The sequence below is a fragment of the Harpia harpyja genome, chromosome 12 (assembly GCF_026419915.1).
Source record: "Harpia harpyja isolate bHarHar1 chromosome 12, bHarHar1 primary haplotype, whole genome shotgun sequence".
NCBI classification, from domain to species: domain Eukaryota; kingdom Metazoa; phylum Chordata; class Aves; order Accipitriformes; family Accipitridae; genus Harpia; species Harpia harpyja.
Window position 1 is genome coordinate 12,454,367 of NC_068951.1, and position 8,760 is coordinate 12,463,126.

The following is an 8,760-nucleotide window of genomic DNA, read 5'->3' on the forward strand; positions in this document are numbered from 1 at the left end:
CCCGGGGTGTCCTGGGGACACGCAGGGCCCAGCCCGGCCGCGGCTAGTGATGGCCACCGCGTCCCCCAGCCACCTCCAGAGCCCGGGGCCGGGGGAGGCGGGGGGCGGTTGTTGCAGCTGACGTGGGCTGCTCCCCTCTTTCCAGCCCCAGTTCATTTGGCCACCCGGGCTCCGATCCCCCACCAGCTCTGAGTGCAAAACCAGGCACTGCGTGTCCCTGCTGGCCACCTTGTCCCCCTTCTCATGGGGTATCCCTGGATAAGTGTCGGGGAGCAGCTGAGGCAGGCAGCAAGTTAAACATGGGGGGATGAAAAGTAAGGAGCACAAAATACCCGTCTCCCTACAGCCCGCAGCACTGGCCATGCTCGAGCGCTGCATGCCATCACCGCAGGTCCAACACAGGGGCTTCCCCTCTGCCAGGGGCCAAGGCACTGCTCATCCTGGTACCCAACTCCCCGTGAGCCCTTATCTGCTGCCCAGGGAGTGAGAGCATGTGCAAGGAAATGCCCTGTCTGCACCCCCTTCCCGTGAGGAGCTCTCCCCCATTCCCCATGCTCCTTCCATGGCTGTGGAAATTGGCAGCAAATTATCAGCAAATCCACCCAGTTCCTCTCCGCCTGCGAGAGGTGTGAAGTCCCAAACCTGGACGCCCACTTAAAGAAGTGTGAGCTAAATCCATGCTCAGGACAGTCCCTCCGGAGCCCTGCTGCCTGGCTTATCTCAGCTCCCACTTTATTTTAGGGAAAGTGCTGATGGCTACGGCCACAGGAAATCCAGGAGGTGGAAATTACAGAGCGTTTTGCCCTCCACACCCACTGCTGGGACACATCAAGGAGATGGGGGGGACCGTGCAGGAGCCACTGGCTTCTTGATGGGCTTTGCATGGATACTGATTTTTCTGTTCACCTGCATCCTTGCAAAAGGCTGAGGGCTGGGAAGCACAGAGCCCCCCCGTGATGCGGAGAGGGGGTGAGCATCGGCAGGGGCAGAGCAGTTGGGTTGTCCCGTCCGTCCGCCCAGCTGGCGTTGCTGAATGACGTAATGCTTGAGCAAAAACACACGCGGTTGTTAAATACGAGCTCTCTGCTCGAGAGGAGCGTCGCGGGAGCAGATGGACACCGGGACAAGCAGCTTTGCAGCAGTTCCAGCAGCCTCAGGGCTGCGATGTGGCCTGCAGGGATGCAGATCCCCGGTTGGGGCCAGCCGGGCGTCCAGGCAATGCATCCTCGACGTGTGTGTGCAAAACATGTAGAGAGCAGGGCTGGGAAAGTGGCCTTGCTGGGAATTGTAACTGGGGCAGCTGGCCGTCTCCAGCAGCTTCCATCTCTTGCCAGTGAAATGGCTCTGACTTTTGAAAGTGTGTTTTGTACCTAGAAAGAATAGATGCGAGGCAAGATCTCCCCGCCCCTGGCACTCACACTGGGGAACGAGATCCAAGCCCTTTGCAATTTGGCCAGGGCAGAGCCGAGTGCTTCACGAGCTGCCCGCAGGGAAGGGCTGGGAGCATTCCCTGAAGTTTGCAAAGTGTCGGGGAAAAGCTATGCAATTTGGCCCATGCTGGGAAGGCACGGATATGGGTATGGTCTGACAAGAAAGGGGGAAAGCAGAAAATCTTTCCTGCAGGGGGGCCCACATGGAAAAGAGGGGGTTTGCTGCATAGTGCAATATCTGGGTGAGAAAACCCGCCACGAGGGCTGGAGCAAGAGTACCTGAGACGGCATCCAGCACCTGCCTGTACCAGCACAGAGGCGGGTGAAGGGCTGGGGGCTTTGCTGGGAGCTGTGGCAGCTCTGGGGAGGATGCTTCCTGCAACCGGTCCCCGGTGCGTGTCCCATCACGGTTACTGGCAGGTGTAGGTCGCACGCGGTTCCCCTAAATGCTGACATAGTTACTGGTGGAGATGCCAAACAGCTTTACCCTGCTGTTGCACACAGAGAGCTGTCCCGGGAGTAACACTGACACGCAAAACACAGAAGTAAACAGCCCTTTGCCATAGCTACGGAGAAGCCCTGCACCTGCCCCCCCCAGGACCCAAATCCTGCTCCGAGTGCTGTTGACGGCGTTGTCATAGGAAACGCTGCTCGCTAACGGGGTGTGACGGGGCTTTACGGTGCCTGTGCGGGAGCGCACGGGATGCGCTCAAAGGAAAGGTATGTGTGAGGGGCAGATCACAGAAACACGGGTGGAAGAGGCCCTCCGAGGTGTCCAGCCCCGGCACTGGCTCCCAGCAGCAGTGTCGCCAGCACTGACTCGGGGCAGTCTCGGCTGCAAATCCTCCAAGGATGGGGATCCCCCACCTCTGCGGGGACCTGTCTTGGGGCTGCACCACCCTCCTGGGGAAGAAATTTTCCTGATCTGGACTTAAGATGTGTTTGCAGCTGGGGATATCCTGAAATGCCCAGGGCAGCGCCCACGGGAAGCCCTGCATCAGCTCATGAGAGAAGAGGCAGAGAGCAGACATGCCATGCAGGCGATGATGGAGAAGGGGTCCAGTGCACTGCACTTGGATGCAGACATCCTGGCAAACTGGAGGAGAGAGGATTGCTCACCCCAAAGCAGATGGCCGTGAGCAGGACACATCACACTTGTGTCCTGTGGTTGCATTTCTGGAAGGGACCAGCCACGGCAGCCAGTGCTGGGACAGATGCAGCTGCCAGGACTGAGGGGCAAGGAGAGGTTGGGGACGCAGCGGAGTCACTGCAGGTCCTCGCTGCTGCCGTGCACTGACGCTGGGGTTGCAATAGCATGGTCTTGTCACAGTCTCAGTGAAGCTGAGGCTGACATGTGGGTTTGGTCCATCCAGCCTGACTGGCATCGCGTGGACCAAAATTTTCATTTCACCTGCCCATCCCTCTACTGAGCAAGTGCCTCGTGTTTGGCCACAGTGTGTCTTCCAAAAAAGCGGTGCAACCTTCATCTAAAGCACCAAGGGACAGGGAAGCTGCCTCTTCCCAAGGTTGAGCATCCTTATGTTTTTCTGCCTTGGTTCACCAGCTGTTAATTGTTAACTAACATGTTATCACCCCTGTAGCTGCTGCAAAAAGAAAGCTCCAAACTAAAGAGGCTGTCTGAAATGGTGACCACTGTAAGTCTGCCTGCTACAGCATCCCAGAGAAATGCCTCCCAGGACATGGGGCAGGAGGAGGAGGCAGGTTTTGAGGCACAGACAGGGCTCTGTAGTACCTGGGAATGAAGTCAAGTCTCTGCTCAGTCTTATTTTTGGCAAGTGAAACCTTCAGGCTTGTCAAGTCCCTCATTCAGAGGTATTTTCACCAGCCCACGGTTGTCTCCGTGGCTCTCTTCTGAGCTAACTCTGACATTTGCAGCCAGGTCTGAGCAGTGAGCAGCAGGAAGGTGACCAGTCAACACCCCAGCACGTGGCTGTAGCTCTGGTGTTTTCTGGCCACAAACTTGGATAACCCCTGCCCATCGGTGGGCATGCTGGGGGCAGCCAAACGGGAGGGCAGGAGTGGGAGGCCAGGGTGGAGTGTGTGCTTGGGGTGGTGTATGGTGGGAGCTCTGGAGCAGGGGAACATCACCCCCTCCTCACTCAGCCATCCAAGAGTCACGGCTTTGGTCTCAAGACTGGGCTGGACAGGTGGCTATTAAAACACTGTCATCTCTTTTGAGGACTGTTGGCTACTCCAAGCATGGTCCAGGGATGGGGTCTCCATCCCTCACTCCCCTGTGCATCCCATCACATTTGCCCCGTGTGTTCCCTGGGGAGAACATTCAAACACTCCGCGTGCAGCCCATGACGCATCTCCATGGGACATCCAGCTGGCAACCACCCAGCACTGCTGACGGAGTCATCCCATCCCTGGCATGAGGCTGGAAGCCACCACAGAGACCCATTTCAGCATCATGGGCAGGATCTTCTCAGCTATCCCCATGTACACTCGGTGCTGGGGTGTTTCTCAAAGCATGAGAGGTGTTTCCAGCACCACGGGGGCTGTCTGGGGACCGCAGGGGCTTAGGCAGCCTCTCCCTGCCAGCTGCAGATGGCTGATCGCTGGCAGGTCCCATTGTGTGTGTCTGTTCAGTTTGACTGAGTAACTAACGAGGCTTATGTGACCCCAGCTGTACCCCGCCCAATCTTAACTTTCCATTAGCTCTCCTTTCTCTGGCAGTCACTTCCCGTGGTTGTTATGGGAAGAGGTTTTGCCAGTACAAGGATGCTGCTCAGTGGGACCAGTGCTGGAGCCACAGCCACATACGGTGGTGGGATGCTCTTCCTTGGCGTGGCAGACAGAAGCAGCATCATTAACCCACAGCCACGGAGGGACCCCGAGATCTCTCGGGAACGTTTATCATCGCAGTCCCCTTGGGGAGACAAGGGGAGACACCATCCTCTCCTATTCCATGCCCCTGCAGGTAACCAGCTCTCCTTGTGCTGAGAACACAGGTGGATGTGCAGCACCTGTGAGGCTTGGGTTGTGTTGTGAGTGCTGCAGCCCTGGGACAGAGGTGGTGGGATCACCATCCCTGGACATGTTCCAAACATGCCTGGACAAGGCCCTGAGCAGCCTGACCCAGCTTTGGAGTGCTAACTTGCTCAGGGGCTAGGCTGGAGACCTCCAGATGTCCCTCCCAACCTAAATCCTTCCATGATTTACATTGAATTCTCTTTGGTATTTATGTAGTTCTGGGAAGCCTTCAGTGATGTATCATTGAACCGGTATAATCCAATGCTGGCCAAGGAGGGATTTAGTGGTCCTGGCTCCATACATCTCATTCACATTGTCCTTCTCAAGGACAGCTGAATATCTGCTGTCAATAGGCAACTCCAGGCCGTGGTGTAGCCCCACTCCCAGCTCAGGCGTGAAACCTCTCCTCTGCCTGCCTCCATCCCCACTGCTGGGGACATTCGGGCAGATCTTTTGAGTGGCTGTTTTTGTCCTTATCCAGGCTGCTTGCAAGCTTTCCACGTGTTGATTAAAAGGTACCATCACTGCAAAACGTGCTGTGCCTGGGTGGATATAGCTTTCAGCAACTAAAACACAGTGTTTACTGGAACGCACCACGGTCGTTCGCGGTCAGGACTGATTCCCTGCCAGATGTCAGCTCTGACCCCCAGCAGTGTCAGCAGTAGAGCCGCTTAAAAATTGGAAGATTGTTTTGTATTCTTGAAAGAAAAAAAAAGGGTATGTTTATTATGGAGATATTGCTTTTCACTGCCCACATACTCTGAAATGGCCAAAGCGTGTTCAAAGAGACTTTTAAATTGCCTTTGTGCAGAGACCGAGGCTGGAAAATATCAACCCAGAAGGGGAAAACTGAAGCAAGTTGAGGGCAACTGAGCACAGAGATGTAACTGGTAACACTCAGCCAGAACATGAACTTTAGACACTGCCTGTGCTCCAGTTTGTGTCTGTAGCACAGAGGGGCCCTAAGTAAAAGGCGGTGGAGCTCTATTATCTCTCAGCCAGATCCTTGTGGTGTTGAGGGGAAACATATAGCAGGCAGGGCTGGGCTGTCTCCCTCCCCTCCCAATGCACCCTGCAAATGCCAGTCAATGGCTCCCAGAGCCCTGATAATCCTGAGCATGAGTCAGAGCCCAAAAATCAAGAGCAGAGCTTCAAATTAAGAATTATTTAAAAAAAAAAGCACATACTGGGTATGGTTTCTTGTGTTCTGCTTTTTAAGCTATAAGGTTTATGCCTCCAGCTTTTCTATGCATCCAGAAGGGCTTAGTATTTTCCTTTCAGCAAAGTGAAATCTGAGTCTCTCCCAGGCACATGACCCCAGGAGATGGGGATTAAAAAACCTGCAAGGCGAGTGATGCATTCGCTAATGGCAACAAGGTTGTGGATCCACAGAGGCAGTGCCGTGGGGATGTCCTTTCCCCAAAAGTCCCCTTGCAAAGAACTGTAACTCCCCACAGAGGCTGGAGGACACCAGCCCCTCCTGCTTTGAGGTCAGGTGGAGGCTGGGAGGACTGGCTCATCCATGGGGTGACCTTGAGATAAATTCCCTGTGCCAAAATGCTTGTCAAGGGGGGGATTTGGTTCAGCAGTAATCTCCAGCCTTCTTGTCTGACTCCCAAAGAGGCACCACATGTGCGATTAAAAGACCCTCAATCCTGAGATCTGGCATTTCGTGATTTCCTTGCTGGGAAATGACAGAAATCCTCCAAAAAGCTAAAAATGTGCTTTCCAGCAGGGCTGCAGCTGACTACATACATGCAGGCTGGTGGCTCGGTCCCTCTGCCACCCTCCCTGGGCTGCCCAGGGACCTGCAGCTTCCCCATGGGGGCTTTCCCCATTATTTTTCCCCTTGGGAAAGCACCCGCTGCTGTGCAGGGTGGTCACCCACAGCTGGTCTGGCTCTGCCCAGGCAACTGGAAATGTGACTGTGGGATTTAATGGCTCTGGCAAAATAACATGGTGAGGAACATGAAGAAGTGATGGAGGAGGTCTTGGGTTTGTGGGACAGCAATGTTGGGGGGTTTCCACAGCAATGCGGGTGTGGGGACAGGAGGAGAGGGCAGAGGGGACGAGGGGGTGGACTGGGAAGGTGGCTGGACCAAGGCAAGGAGAGCTGGAGCAAGGCTTGCAGCCAGCAGCCAACTGGCATGACCTGCAGCAAGGGGGACCCAGCCGGCACTGCCAGTTGGGGTGTCTGCAGCAGCAAAGGGGTCATCAATGCAGGAGAGATTTAGGGGGCCAAGGAAAGTGGGGCAACCAGGCGCCAAAATCATGAGAAAGACAGAAAAGGAGAGCACCATGGAGGGGCAAGGAGACGGATGGGTGGCCCAGTGTTGCAGAGCAGTGATCAAGGAGGACATACTGGTCTGGTCCAAGACAGGAGAGTGAAGAGGAGAGGTCAAACACAATACAAGATGAAAAGGTCCAGCTGTCAGAGCCAGGAACTGAGGGAATGAGAAGGGCTGAGACCTTGTGACAGGGAGTCAGCATGCCAGAGACAGCAGAGGGGTCAGGGTCTGGGCAAGGGCTGGTGACACCAAGGCAGAGGTGATGGTGGGAAGGGAGCCCAGAAGTTCCCGCGTGAGGTGACCTGTGGTTAGAGACATCAGGGATGGGAGCTGCAACAGGGCAGAGGAGGTATGGAGGTTCCTGGTGGGATCAGGGACACATTTCATCCCAGCACCAGCCAGGACTTCCTCACACCTCCTGGGGGTCCTCCAGATCTATGTCCCTGCAAGACTCTTCCACTGCGTTCCTGGCCATCTCTGGCCCATTCTTCTTGAGTTGATACAGTTTTTCAGTCTTTCTCCCTGAGCAGCAGCAGCAGCAGCAGCAACCAGATCCTCCTGCAGACATGCTCTGCCCAGCTCAGCCTGGCTGTCTTTCCGCATTGCTGTGGGGCAGTTGGCCAGCAATGGTCCTGCTCTTCTCCAGCCAGTGACTGTGCTGGAGACATCCTTCCCAACATATCCCCCACCCATGTTTCCCTCTGAGTGTCTGCTCTGTGGGACGGGATGAGAAGGGGGAGACTAACCAGTTTAGCATCAGCCTGCAGAACCCCATGTCTCCAGACCACCACTGATGCCTGGCACAGTCGGGAGGAATCACGTTAAGGAGGTGCCCCTGTATCTCTCCCAGGGATGCATGAGGGATAATCCGGAGCCTCTTCTTGCTACCTCCTCCTGGAGATGGAGGCGAGAAACACTGATAGACCCCTGGTTTGTGGTGACAGGCAGGCTGGCAAGAACCCGTGGGCAGCATGCATTGCATTTTTGGGGCTGTTTGAATTGCTTTTCTCCTTCCACCAAGCACCACTATAGCTCTTGGCTTCCCAGGGGAAGCCATGACTTTGTCCGTCTGTTGGGGTTTGGCTCTCCTCCTGAAAAGCCCTGCAAGCTGCTGCCCAGACCTGGCAGGTCTCAACGTCCTTTGGTTCCCATTGGCCTGTCTGGGCTGAGGAGCGAGCCCCAAAACACAGCCCCCCAGGAGGGATCAGCCGTTCGCCGTGCAGTCTGGCAGCAAGCTCCAGCACAAGTGAAGCCCTGGCCCTCCACCAACGCACGCTGTTTCCTCCCGGCAGGCTGGCCAAAAGGAGTCAGATGAGGACACAAGAGGAGCCGGGAGTGCAGGCAGCGTAGGGGAAACGGGGGGTAACAGAGGGCACCGGGCTTGGTTCGGTGGCTGGACGGCACCAGGGATAAGCCTCACCGAATGGGAGTGGGAATTGATGCTGGTGGGTCCTGCTGCCAGCTGTGTGGCTCATCTCCTCCTCCAGGTTTTGGGATGTCTCTGGTTCAGTCCTTTGCCAGGGTCCATCGGCAGCCCCTGGTGTTTGGGGCTTTTCTCTAGGGCCAGAACTTCCCCACTTTCAGATACAAACAACCCATTACCTCCAAATTCTCCCTCTGCTCAGGGTCACAACCATCACTAAATTTTTCTCCCAGCCTCAAACATTCACCTGTTGCTTCAAGCAATGGTGTCTCCACCCCTCAAGTCCTTTATTCCTGCTGAGATAAGAGAGGCTTCACTGTCCTCGTCTCTTTATTCCCAGGAGTAGGCTCTGAACAGAGACAACTCTTCTTGCCACATGCTCCTGTAAGCTGGTGTTTGAGGTGCCCGCTCCCCATGGTGTGAGTGCCCTGGCATCAGCCATGTGCCAAAAACAGGGGCTGTTTGCCTCGGGGATGTGCATCGATGAAGCTCTTGAACAGCTTTGAAGTTTGCCTCTGCTCTGCCACCCAGATCCCATTGCCCACACAAATGCTTTGGCTTAACTCGGCCAATTAAGATGTCATTTGTAACTAGCAGATGGATAATATTTCAGTTTAATTAA